This window comes from Erythrolamprus reginae, chromosome 5 (assembly GCF_031021105.1).
Source record: "Erythrolamprus reginae isolate rEryReg1 chromosome 5, rEryReg1.hap1, whole genome shotgun sequence".
NCBI lineage: Eukaryota > Metazoa > Chordata > Lepidosauria > Squamata > Dipsadidae > Erythrolamprus > Erythrolamprus reginae.
This window is the reverse complement of record NC_091954.1, coordinates 14,478,262-14,492,675: the sequence shown is the minus strand read 5'-3', so window position 1 is coordinate 14,492,675 and position 14,414 is coordinate 14,478,262. Positions and strand designations below refer to the sequence as shown.

Below are 14,414 nucleotides of genomic sequence, written 5' to 3'. Positions count from 1 at the left end.
CCTGGAGGCGTCTGTAATATGGTAAATGATTTAGCTTTACTAGATAAATGGTCAAAGGAATGGAAACTGCAGTTTAATGTTTCCAAATGTAAAATAATGCACTTGGGGAAAAGGAATCCTCAATCTGAGTATTGTATTGGCAGTTCTGTGTTAGCAAAAACTTCAGAAGAGAAGGATTTAGGGGTAGTGATTTCTGACAGTCTCAAAATGGGTGAACAGTGCAATCAGGCGGTAGGGAAAACAAGTAGGATGCTTGGCTGCATAGCTAGAAGTATAACAAGCAGGGAGATTATGATCCCGCTATATAGAGTGCTGGTGAGACCACATTTGGAATACTGTGTTCAGTTCTGGAGACCTCACCTACAAAAAGATATTGACAAAATTGAATGGGTCCAAAGACAAGCTACAAGAATGGTGGAAGGTCTTAAGCATAAAACGTATCAGGAAAGACTTCATGAACTCAATCTGTATAGTCTGGAGGACAGAAGGAAAAGGGGGGATATGATCGAAACATTTAAATATGTTAAAGGGTTAAATAAGGTCCAGGAGGGAAGTGTTTTTAATAGGAAAGTGAACACAAGAACAAGGGGACACAATCTGAAGTTAGTTGGGGGAAAGATCAAAAGCAACATGAGAAAATGTTATTTTATGGAAAGAGTAGTAGATCCTTGGAACAAACTTCCAGCAGACGTGGTTGATAAATCCACAGTAACTGAATTTAAACATGCCTGGGATAAACATATATCCATCCTAAGATAAAATACAGAAAATAGTATAAGGGCAGACTAGATGGATCATGAGGTCTTTTTCTGCCGTCAGTCTTCTGTTTCTATGTTTCTAAAGGTAAACTAGTTTAAGATTTATAAAAGATATGTATTTCAGATCATACCCCTGTCCATTTGACTAAACACCAAAGGAACATGGAATGCTATTATCTTCCCACTAATGTGGTCCTATTTTTCTACTTGCATTTTTATGTGCTTTTGAACTGCCGAAATGCCAATCTTTCTGACTGACAAGCTCAGCGTTTTAGCCACCACGTCTCCTTAAATAATATTGACAATTTTTCCAACGTTAAATATCAAAGGTACATCATCTTATAAACAAATATTTTAAAATTTAATGTAAATTTTAAACCTTTCATCCACATTTTCCCATTGTCCAAGTATATACTAAATTCTTTGCCCAACGAATCATACAATGATTTCCATATTCTCCAAGTTCAATTTCAATATGTTCATCATTACCACACAACAGAACTTCCAGTTCATTTTTCACAAAATCAAAATCTTTCTTTCAATTAAAAATATGTAAACCAGTGGCAAACATGTCCTTCTAATTCCAACTCCTGTTTAGATTTGAGGATAGTCACCATAATTGAAACATATTTGTTGTTGTTAGTTGTGGTGTCCAGTCCATCGCAAGCCCATGGACAAGGTTCCTCCAGGCCTTTATTTATTTATTTATTGGATTTGTATGCCGCCCCTCTCCGGAGACTCGGGGCAGCTAACAGCAATAATAAGACAGCATATAATAATAATCCAATACTAAAAACAATTAAAAACCCATTATAATAAAAACCAAACAGACATACAGACATACCATGCATAAAATTGTAAAGGCCTAGGGGGAAAGGGTATCTCAATTCCCCCATGCCTGGCGGCACAGGTGGGTTTTAAGTAGCTTACGAAAGGCAAGGAGGGTGGGAGCAATTCTAATCTCTGGGGGGAGTTGGTTCCAGAGGGCCGGGGCCACCACAGAGAAGGCTCTCCCCCTGGGTCCCGCCAAGCGGCATTGTTTAGTTGACGGGACCCGGAGAAGACCCGCTCGTGGGACCTAACTGGTCGCTGAGATTCGTGCAGCAGAAGGCGGTCCCAGAGATAATCTGGTCCGGTGCCATGAAGGGCTTTATAGGTCATAACCAACACTTTGAATTGTGACCAGAAACCAATGCAAACTGCGGAGTGTTGGTGTAACATGGGCATATTTGGAAAAGCCCATGGTTGCTCTCACAGCTGCATTCTGCACGTTCTGAAGTTTACGAACACTTTTCAAAGGTAGCCCCATGTAGAGAGCGTTACAGTAGTCAAGCCTCGAGGTGATGAGGGCATGAGAGACTGTGATCAGTGACTCCCGGTCCAAATAGGGTCGCAACTGGTGCACCAGGTAAACCTGGGCAAACGCCCCCCTCGCCACAGCTGAAAGATGTTTCTGTCCTCTACCATTCCCCAGAGTCCATTTAAGCTCACGCCTACTACTACTGCTTCAGTGAATTCAGCCACCTTATTCTCTGTCATCCGTCTTCCTTTGCCCAGCATTAGGCTCTTCTCCAGTGATTCCTTCCTTCTTACTAGGTAGTCAAAGTATTTGAATTTCATCTTCAGGATCTGGCATTTTAAAGAGCAGTCAAGGTTGATCTCCTCTAGGAAAGACTTGTTTGTTTGCCTTGCAGTCCGAGGAACTTGTAGGAGACTTCTCCAGCACCATAGTTCAAAAGCCTCAATTTTTTGGCATTCAGCCTTCCTTATGGTCCAACTTTCATAGCTATACATTGCAACTGGGGAATCCATAGCCTTGACTATACTATGAATGTCTGATACATGATGTTTGAATCTGTTTGGCTGTTTTTTAACCATGGGGATTTTTAGTTGTAATTTTATATAGATTTCTATTATGTTTATATTACTGTTGTAAGCCGCCCTGAGTCTCAGAAGGGCAGCATAGAAATTGAATGAATGAATGAATGAATGAATGAATGAATGAATGAATGAATGAACACAAACACACACTTTTGTTGGCAGGGTGATATCTCTGCTTTTTAGTATGCTGTCTAGCTTTGCCATAGTTTTCCTCATTTTCTTCTTCCTTTCCTACAAATGTGATAAATCATAAGATACCAATAGAAGATAACAGGAAAGATGAGGAGATGAGAAGGATAATTCCAATACAGTTTACTACATGGGTAAGTAATTTTAGGCCTAAGAGAGGGCTGCAGGAATTAGGCATTTAGCAGAGTGATGGCATGGGGGGAAAACTATCTTTGTGACTAATTGTTTTGGCATGCAATGTCCTATAACAGTGATGGCGAACCTATGGCACAGGTGCCACAGGTGGCACGCGGAGCCATATCTGCTGGCTTGCGAACCGTTGCCCTAGCTCAGTTCCAACATGCATGTGTGTGCCAGCTAGCTGATTTTTGGCTTGCACAGAGGCTCTGGGAGGGCATTTTTGGCTTCCAGAAAGCCTCCGGGGGGGGAATGGAGGAGGGTGTTTTTAACCTCCCCCAGCTCCAGGGAAGCCTTTGGAGCTTGGAGAGGGTGAAACATGAACCTGCTGGGCCCACCAGAAGTTAGGAAACAGGCTGTTTCCAGCCTCCAGAGGGCCTCTGGGGGGCAGGAGAAGCTGTTTTTGCCCTCCCCAAGCATTGAATCATGGGTGTGGGCACTCACACATGCGCGATAGTGTACGTGCATGCTCGTTCGGCACCCAAGGGAAAAAAATGTTCGCCATCACTGCCCTATAGCATCCTCCTGAGGGGAGAAGTTGAAACAATTTTTGTCCAGGATGAGAGAAGTCTATAAATATTTTCTCAGTCTTCTTTCTAGTTCATGCAGTATACAAATCCTCAATGGAAGACAGGCTGGTTACAATTGTTTTTTCTGAAATCCTAACTAGTTGCTGAAGTCTATACCTTTCCTGTTTGGTTGCTGTGCCAAACCAAGCAGTTATTGAGATACAAATGACAGACTCAATAATTCCTCTGTAGAACTGCATCAGTAGATACTTGGGCAATTTGAGCTTTCTGAGTTGATACAGGAAGAACATTCTTTTGTAGTGCTTTTTTAATGATAGTTCTACTCAGTAGTGGGTTCCTACTGATACGGAGGATAATTGCCTTGAACACGTGCTTGCACGCCAGAGATGTGTGCAATTATCCATACCGGTAGGAACCCACTACTGGTTCTAATATTAGGTGTTCATTTCAAGTCCTTGGAGAAAACAGAACCTACAATCGTGATGGTGATCTTATGGCACACATGTCCAAACTGGTGCGCAAAGCCATGTCACCCAGCACACAGTCTTGCCTTTTTGTCTTCCGGATTTCTGGCGCACGTGCAGGCACGATGATCAGCTGTCTACATGTGTGTGGCAATGCTAAAAACTGGTGTGTGAACGCTTGCTAGCCAGCTGATTATTGGGTGCACATGCATGCCAGAACCCAGAAGTTCAGCTTTTACGGGAGCATGATTCCTTCGAGTACACAGCAGTGCCAAAAACTGGTGTGCACATGCGCGCCGGCCAGCTGATTGTCAGGCATGCATGCGCGTTAGAACCCAGAAGTTCGGCTTTTCTGGAGCATGGCCCCAATGAGCGTGCATGTGCAATGTTTCCGAATGACCATTTCGGCACTCAGTGCCGAAAAGGTTCACCACCATTGACCTAGAAACATGAAAATCTCTATAGTTGATACTGTGTTGTCTAATATTGTAAGAGATGTGGATTAGGAAAGCTTCTTTTTTTAAAAAAAATATTTGTATTAGCTAAAAGCAAAGTAAACAAGCCTTGTATTTACAAATGTGCATATGGATCAAAGCGAACATGGGTACAACAAACAAAGAGAAAAAAGGAAAAAAAAGAAAAGAAAAAAAGTACAAAAACATACAAAAATTCACTTGGTTAAAAATAGGAGAGAAAACTCCCTTTCTCTCTTGGCTGTCAAGTTCTTATTTATATCTTTTTTTTCCCCTTTCAAAGAATATTTCCTGCAGTTATTCATATCGTTTAGCGTGGTTACATTCTCATTTTTGGTGTATTATAGATCTATCACTTTAATAATACATTATTGCTATTCAGTAAAATATACAATAATGAATTAACACATTTACTATCTTTCCCCTTTGTATACTAGATGTTTTTATCTACACCAATTTTCCTGTTCCTATGCATTCTTCTTAAGGTCACTTCTATGCAGTATAATTGGTTCATTTTTCTTCTTTTTATTTATCCAAATATACCAATTATCCCATACTTTGTAGTAGTCAGTGTCTTCTTTCTCTTTTATTCTCATGGTTAACCTGTTCATTTCCGCCACTTCCAATATTTTATTTATAATCTGTGTGTTGGTGTGGGAGGTTTCTTTCTTCCAGGATTGGGCAAAACAGATTCTTGCAGCTGTTATTATGTGAATAAACAGGTATTGTATATCTTTGTGCATTTTTTGGTCTATCATGCCTAATAAGAATATCTCTGGTCTTAATTCTAGATTAATTTGTGTGATGTCCTTCAACCCTTTTTGGATTTTCTTCCAGTAGGTCCTCGCCTCCTGACAGGTCCACCACATATGGATGTATGTGCCAAGTTCTATTTTACATTTCCAGCATTGAGGGGAAACGTCTGGATAATTTTTTGCCAGTCTTGCCGAAGCGAGGTGCCACCGATAAAACATTTTCTCTAGCTTCACCTGCAGCTTCTACAGGTGTAGTCAGGCACAGCTAACTGAGTCAGTTTAGACAGGGATTTCTGAAATGTTGGTGTTGAATGCCAAGATGATGTAGATGACCAGTGTGAGCCCGAGGGAGGAGTCAAATGCAGCATATGTCATGGGTCCGTGTGTCCGCAAGAGATCTAAGCCCGCCCATCTTGAATTCCTTTTAACTCCTACAGATTCCCTTAATGGTCACTTGGCCATACTGTATTCTTGTAGCAAGAGGGCCAACTAATTAAAGACAATTTAGAAGACAATCAATTAAATAGCCAGCTAACTTAAATAACAGGAAGGAAGAGAAATTCGGTTGAATATAGGAATAAAAGGGATACCGATCTAAGACCTATGTAAAATAAAATGTGTAATATATAGAAATATCACTATTGAAAATAAGAAACAGGACTGCCATACATCTCCAATGTTTTTAAAATGTCTTGTTTATGTTTATGTAAGTTTATAATAAAATAAAATGTTTTGTACTAAAAAAAAGAAATATAATACAGTGCCTTGAACTAGAATGAACACTTAACAGCTTAAAATAAAAAGCGCTTTCAAATTTCAACATATATTAACAGTCTTACAAAATCCGCCAGGGGAACATTGAGGGAGAATTATAGCAGACATCAGTGAAACCCGAAAAAAATGTGTATAAGTTGGCCCCTTTATATACTGCTCAAAAAAATAAAGGGAACACTTTAACAACAGAATATAACTCCAAGTAAATCAAACTTCTGTGAAATCAAACTGTCCACTTAGGAAGCAAGTGATTGACCATCAATTTCACATGCTGTTGTGCACATTCAACTTTGTACAGAACAAAGTATTCAATGAGAATATTTTATTCATTCAGATCTAACATGTGTTCTTTGAGTGTTCCCTTTATTTATTTTTTAGTAGTGTATATAGGATTCACAAGGGAAATGTGTCTCTAAATATTACAGCACATCTCCAGCTTTTTTTAAAAAAGTGGGACCCAGAAGCACAAAATGTCATTAACGGCAGAGATTGTGGGACATTTAAAAATCAAGAGTTTTATTCTGTAGTGACAGAACAATTTTTTTTGGGGGGGGGAGGCGTCATCACCGTCTCCAGAAGAATTGTATATTTCTTTTAAAATAATTAGATTTCTGCACATACATTGTTTGTATTTATTATGTTGTACGCCGCCCTGAGTCGCTTCGAGAAGGGCGGCATATAATAATAATAATAACAATAACAACAACAACAACAATAATAATAATCGCAATCCCAGGGGACAGCAGAATTGAGGAGAAGCAGCTAGAGAAATTAGTGAACTACAAAGATCTAAAAATCGAGCTGCAACGACTCTGGCATAAGCCAGTGAAAGTGATCCCAGTGGTACTTGGTACGCTGGGCGCAGTGCCAAAGGATCTCAGTGGACATTTGAAAACCATCGGAATTGACAAAATCTCCATCTGTCAATTGCAAAAGGCCGCTTTACTGGGATCCACACACATAATTCGCCGCTACATCACGCAGTCCTAGGTGCTTGGGAAGTGCCAGACTGGTGATGAAATACGAAATCCAGCATAGTGATCTCGTTTGCTGAGTTGTATTGACATAATAATAATAATAATAATAATAATAATAATAATAATAATATATTAGATTTGTATGACGCCCCTCTCCGAAGACTAATAGTCTAATAAATAAATAAATAAAATTTAAAAAACGCCAGAGACAGCCGTGAGTCTTCAAAGCCCAAAGGGGACTGTCTACCATTGGCACCTGCCGGGGCGTTTGGGATGAAGCGCCCGGCTTTCCTGCCCGGAGTGGGCCGGGCAGCTTTCCCCGGTTAATGCCGAGCCGAAAAAGGCACCGTCGCCCTGAGGAGAAGTTGGCCCGCGGGGAACCGAGGAAAACGACGCCGCGCAAAGGCCCTGCGGCGGCGAAGGGGGAATCCGGGGAGGAGGAATGCCCGCCAAGAAGCGAGCCGAGACTTCCATCTTGAGGGGAAGCCCGCCCGCTCGCTTCTTCCTGAGCCACCCTCCCCCCCCCCCCCCGAGAAGGAGGAGGCGGCGAATAACACTCCCTTTGGCGAGGCCCTCGCGCTTAACGCCGCGCCAGCAGCCGCCACTGACTCACCGCCGGTGCCCACGGAACACCTCAGGAGGACGGCCCGGTACGGAGGGACTGCCCCGCCCCTCCCCGTCAAGTCGCTACTATGACTACGGGGAGGCCGGCAGCGGCATCTCGCGAGAGCACGAGAAAGCCCCGCCCCACTCTCTTTTCCCTCGCTGTGCGGCGGCCTGTTGCTGCTGCTGCTGCTGAGGCGAGAGTTCGCCTCATCCATCATCGATCCTCGCTTAGGTGACCCCGCTAAGCGGTCGGTTCCTCCGTATTCCGCGGCCACCATCTTTTATTCTGGAGGCGGAGAGTCCGTGTCTTAATGTCCTGTTGTCCTCATTGATCTGTATTTACTTCGCTCATGTTTATGTTTGTACCAATACTTGCTATGTTTGACAAAGATGTAGACACACACACACACCCAAAAAAAATCTGCGAAAAGCCAAAGTCCTCCTTTCAGGCAAGGCTGATTTTTCAATATTGCTACTGTGTGCCACGCACAAAACCAAATTGCATTCTTATAGTCATAGGTTAGCAGCCTGATTATCCTTCAAGATTCTATCAGAGGTCCTCAAACTTGGCCGCTTTAAGACTTGTGGACTTCAACTCCCAGAATTCCCTAGCCAGTTACGCTGGTTCTACGCTGGCTGGAGAATTCTGGGAGTTGAAGTCCACAAGTCTTAAAGTGGCTAAGTTTGAAGACCTGTTTTAAAGTCTTGGCAACGTCATTCTTGTGAAATTCTAAGAGTCGAAGCCCACAGTCTGGAACTTAAATCTGGGCTGCGATATGTTCTTAAATATATCTCAGTAGTAAACCTGTGCAAAACACCGATGGTATTTGGATTCCCAAAATTAGGTAAGATTATTTTAGTGCTGTCGCACAATTCCCAAAACAATATGAGTGAATAAATAAAATAAGCATTTCTCACTTTATACTAGAAAGCTATATCTGAAAATGGCTCTCCAAATATGAAAAGTTTTTAAGTGTATCGGTGAGAACTACCTAAGCTTAAGGGAAGCAGCGAGATGCAGCATCTAGAAATGATTGATACTATATTGGAGTTATTTAAACAAAACATTGCATTTTGATCACAAGAGGTACACAACCCTAATATTGTGCACTTAGAACATGGTGTCTTTCAGTTCTTGGCATTGAACTTTTAAAGGGACATGGGCATCTTGGGATAAGATTCAGAAAAGAGCTACAAGACTGATTAATTAAACTATATGCCAGTTCATTTGAGGATAATCTAAAGATGGGGATATTAAGATTGGGGGGAAAAAGACTAAGGGGAGAATTCTAGAGACTTTAAAATACCTAACTAAGGTACATAATGTAGACACATAATTAAGCTCCATTTCATGCTGAATAAACTAAATTATTAATGTATCTTAAGTAGAAAACTATATTTAGATATATATTTTACTTCAAAAGCATTTTATTAAAATGTAAATTTGATTTTTAAAAAACTGACTTAAATTTTTAAAAATCCATGATTTTTTATTTATTTTTTTTAAATCATCTATTTTTATCCACTCTGGTTTAAGATATAGAACAAGACCATATCAAAAATATATTTCAAGATCGTAGACTCAGAGACCTATATGAATTGGATGAATTATTAACTTAAAATTGGATAGAGGAACTTTCCAGGACCATAATGTTTCATAATTTGGAATTATAGGGAATTGATAATGACCAAATGATTTTAGCTTTTTTCATTTAGCATCTGTTACCATCATATGTATACTATATACCACGGGTGGGCAATTAATTTATACTTATAATATAATTATAATGTATAATATATAATATAATATATAACTTTTCTAGATAAGAACCGGATGTTCAAGATATAATATATAATTATATATAATATCTATAATATATAATATAATATATAATTATAATTTATAATTATAATATAATTAACTCAGTTCTACCCAATAATATACAGTATTGGGTAGAACTAAGTTAATTATATTAGTCTGGCCCTCTAAAACCATCCCAATTTCTCATGCGGGCCTATGGCAAAATTAATTGCCCACCCCTGGTCTATGCAGTCAGTTAACAAAGTTTTATTATTTATTTTAAAAGGCAGCAATGATTCCAGGATAAAAATAAAGCAGTGTACAAAATGGACAACGACTAGATCCATCCCTATTTTGGTGGATTAATATGCAGAGGAGTTGGAGGAAAAGATAGATGTTATATAATATGTAATCTATATAAACTTAATCTAATGTCAGCATTGATGTTTCTAATCTACTTTTCCAGCTCTCTGATTTTTCTTATAATGCTAATTAAGATGTCATATTAGACTAGCAGAAGACAAAAAAATGAATCTTTATCCCAGTTTTTGTTGTATTTTGGCAGGAACGGGGCAGACTATGCAGCCATTCAGATCTGAAAAGGAAGCCCAGGCACTACATCTTTCATTGCCTTCTTAAAGAAATTATGCATTTTGGGGAGGTCACACAGGAGCTGCCTTCTACCAGAAAGCACATGTTCAAGTTACCGGTAAGCAATGCTGACAGGGTTCAACAGGGTTGTCATAGCTTGTTATCCTCTCCTTGGCTCAACTACATATTTTCTTGGGACTACCCAGCTACCATACAAGCCCAGTGATTGTGCCTACCCCACACCCTCTCCTTTTCCCTCTTACACTCCAAGTAGCTGCACATTCCTTTCGCCCTCTTTAACTGTTGTCAGCTAGAAAATGCAACGAAACAACCAAGGCCCCCACGTATAATATCTGCACTTGGTGTTCCTGTTGCTTTCAAAAAAAATATCTCCAGGTAAATGTGTATGCATTGATAGCCTAAGTCAGTGTTTCCCAACCTTTTTTGAGCAGCGGCACATTATTCATATTTACAAAATCCTGGGGAACATTGAGCGGGGGGGGGGGGGTAAAAAAAGTTTGGACAAAAAAATCTCTCTCTTCCTCCCTTTTGCTTTATTTCTCTCTCTCTCTCCCTCTCTCTCTCTTCCTTCCTTTCTTTCCCTCTTTCTCCATCCCTGTTTCTCCCTTCCTTCATCTCTTTTTTGCTCTCTTTCTCTCTCCCTCCTTCCCTCCTCTTTCTCTCTCTTGCTTTCTCTCTCTCTCTCTCTTGCTGTCTTTCTCTCTCTTTCTCTCCCCCACTCTCTCCCTCTCTCTCTCTCTTTCTTGCTATTTCTCTCTTTCTTTCTCTCTCTTTTGCTTTCTCTCTCCCCCCTCCCTCTTTCTTTCTCTCTCTCCCTCTCTTGCTATCTCTTTCTCTCTCTTTCTCTCCCCCCCTCTCTCCCTCTCTTTCTCTCTCTCCCCCTCTTGCTGTCTCTCTCTTTCTCTCTCTCTTTCTCGTACACTGAGCTTCCTTCTTCGCGGCACACCTGACCATGTCTCGCGGCACACTAGTGTGCCACGGCACACTTGTTGGGAAACACTGGCCTAAGTGACTGCTTTATCATCTTTATATGACCACTGGGCCATAAAGAGATGGGGTGTAAAGTGAGCAGGAAAACTGGGTCAACTGACTGAACCCATTAACATTAAAGTGCTTAGAATGAGTCCTAAACAGACCCAAGTTGACTGTATTGTGACTAGCTCGTCTTTTCCCTCTCCGCACCAGAAATTCATCGGGAAGCAAATGAGCAACGAGTTCTAACAAAGACCCAAAAAGCAGGCACAATGAAAGCACCTAGTGGGCTTTTTAAAAAAGGAATAAGGGGCGTACATAAGCGCACTGGAGTGCCTTCCCTCCCCTGTCCTATAGTCTCTCCTATATCTTGTATTTCTTATCTCCTATATCCTCTATAACCTTCATTGTGTATTATTGTGTATTGGGCAAAATAAATAAATAAATAACTATAAATAAATAAATATTTTTTTTTTTAAAAAAAAGATGGAGTGAAAACCTTTCCCCAAACCAGTTCTTTAGAAGGCCAAAGCACTATACTGCCTAGTTGATTTTTCAAAGGCACAAGCCCAAGAAACAGTTAAACTAGAAGCTACCGCACGAATCCCAGCGACTGGTTAGGTCCCACAGAGTCGGCCTTCTCCGGGTCCCGTCGACTAAACAATGTCGTCTGGCGGAACCCAGGGGAAGAGCCTTCTCTGTGGTGGCTCTGACCCTCTGGAACCAGCTCCCCCCTGAGATTAGGATTTCCCCCACCCTCCTTGCCTTTCGTAAACTCCTTAAAACCCACCTCTGCCGTCAGGCATGGGGGAACTAAAACATCTCCCCCTTGCCCATGTTGTTTTGCTGTTTGATTGATTGTGTGCTTGTTTTTTATATATATTGGGATTGTTTTATGAATTTCTTAACTTAAAGTTGTAATTGGATTGGTGGCCATTGGATTTGTCACTATGTACTGTTTTTTGCTATTGTTGTGAGCCGCCCCGAGTCTGCGGAGAGGGGCGGCATATAAATCCAATAAATCTAATCTAATCTAATCTACCATTCATAGAAACATAGAAGACTGACAGCAGAAAAAGACCTCATGGTCCATCTAGTCTGCCCTTATACTATTTCCTGTATTTTATCCTACAATGGATCTATGTTTATCCCAGGCAAGTTTAAATTCAGTTACTGTGGATTTACCAACCACGTCTGCTGGAAGTTTGTTCCAAGCATCTACTACTCTTTCAGTAAAATAATATTTTCTCATGTTGCCTTTGATCTTTCCCCCAACTAACTTCACTTTCCTATTAAAAACACTTCCCTCCTGAACCTTATTTAACCCTTTAACATATTTAAATGTTTTGATCATGTCCCCCCTTTTCCTTCTGTCCTCCACACTATACAGATTGAGTTCATGAAGTCTTTCCTGATACGTTTTATGCTTAAGACCTTCCACCATTCTTGTAGCCCGTCTTTGGACCCGTTCAATTTTGTCAATATCTTTTTGTAGGTGAGGTCTCCAGAACTGAACACAGTATTCCAAATGTGGTCTCACCAGCGCTCTCTATAAGGGGATCACAATCTCCCTCTTCCTGCTTGTTATACCTCTAGCTATGCAGCCAAGCATCCTACTTGCTTTTCCTACTGCCCGACCACACTGCTCACCCATTTTGAGAAATCACTACCCCTAAATCCTTCTCTTCTGAAGTTTTTGCTAACACAGAACTGCCAATGCAATACTCAGATTGAGGATTCCTTTTCCCCAAGTGCATTATTCACATATTACCCTTCTAAATTCAGAGGGTTTTTTCCCCAAGATGAAGAAGGAGAGATTTGCTCCTACAAAAGGACAATATGTTTGGACAGATGTGTTTGCTTTTTGCACACAGGAGCCAAGAGGAAACTCATTGCCTGTAACCAAGAAATTGCATTAATCATGATGAGGTGCACAAGGCATCAACTTTAGCCATATTTAGGTAATTGCTTTATCATATCTTGACATGAAGCTGGGAAGAAAACATACCAATCTAAATCTTTCTGCCCCTATTAAGTGTGCCCTTAATAGGTTTGTGCTGCATTGATGTCCATAATGAACAATATTTCAAGGACCATGATCGATAGATTTGTCACTAGAAATTCTAGCCCTACCCAATGTCATCTCCCACAGGGGAGGTATGGACAATTCTCTGGTTATTCCCTTTCCCAAATGACTAAATTTTTTAAAATGTCACTTAACTAATGTTTTACAGGCTGACAGCAAAAATTTAGATATTTTGGGATGTTTAGGCTGCCATGTAATGATCATCCAGAACAGTTTTTTCTCCGAACGCCATCACTCTACTAAACAAATAATTCCCTCAACACTGTCAGACTTTCTACTCAATTTGCACTTCTATTCTACTAGTTTTTCTCATCATTCCTATCACCCATTTCCTCCCATGTTGACTGTATGACTGTAACTTGTTGCTTATATCCTAAGATTTTTATTAATATTGCTTCTTCATTGCTTATTTGACCCCTATGATAATCATTAAGTGTTGTACCACATGATTCTTGACAAATTTATATTTTATTTTATGTACGCTGAGAGCATATGCACCAAGACAAATTCCTTGTGTGTCCAATCACACTTGGCCAATAAAAATTCTATTCTATTCTATTCTATTTGTGCGCTAAAATGCAGCTGCTGATTAGTATCATAAATCAATCATCCAGTATAGATAAATAAATAGGTACTATATATGAAATCTTCAGAGATAGAGATTACGAGTCAATCTAAGACACTGTTCCTGAACTAATCAATACATATTTCATATCTAATGCTAAGAAATACAGTACATTACAAAAGTAAACACAGGTTATAGTGGAGTCAATTATGAACTCTTTAATTTGTAGCAGGTCTAAGATGCCACATTGGATTATTAGTATGTGATTTTCATTCATTTTAACAAGTTTTTCAAGCTTATTTTATATATTTACCGGTATGTGATATGATAGCAATGTTCCATCACATGAGGGGCTGCCACAGAGAGGAGAGAGGTGAGGCTGTTTTCCATAGCACAAGAAATGATGGATTGAAGCTGACCACGGGGAGAGTCACCCCGGAAATAAGGAGAAACTCTCGGATGCTGAGAGCAACTTGCTTAAGGAGGTTGTGAGAGCTCCAACATTGAGACTTTCAAAGGGAGATTGGACTGCCATTTGTCTGAAATGATGTAGGGCAGTGATGGCGAACCAATGGCACGGGTGTCACAGGTGGCACGCGGAGCCATATCTGTTGGCGCACAAGCCATTGCCCTAGCTCAACTCCAACATGCATGTGCATGCTGGCCAGTTGATTTTTGGCTCACACGGAGGCTATGGGAGGGTGTTTTTTGCTTACAGAGGGCCTCCGGGGGAATAGGGGAGGGCATTTTTGCCCTCTGCAGGCTCCAGGAAAGCCTCTAGAGCAGTGATTTTC

The 14,414-nt window shown here is 40.6% G+C and overlaps 1 protein-coding gene across 3 annotated transcripts in view; it reads right to left on the bottom strand.

Annotated features, from left to right (window-relative positions):
* The window catches only part of USP54 (ubiquitin specific peptidase 54), a 108,452-nt gene extending 100,776 nt beyond the window's left edge, over positions 1-7,676 (bottom strand). For all 3 annotated transcript variants that reach the window (XM_070752100.1, XM_070752102.1, XM_070752101.1), the window contains exon 1: positions 7,592-7,676. The gene's annotated coding sequence lies outside the window, so the exon portion shown is untranslated. The remainder of the gene's footprint in view (positions 1-7,591) is intronic.
* Between the last annotated feature and the right edge of the window lie 6,738 nt (positions 7,677-14,414).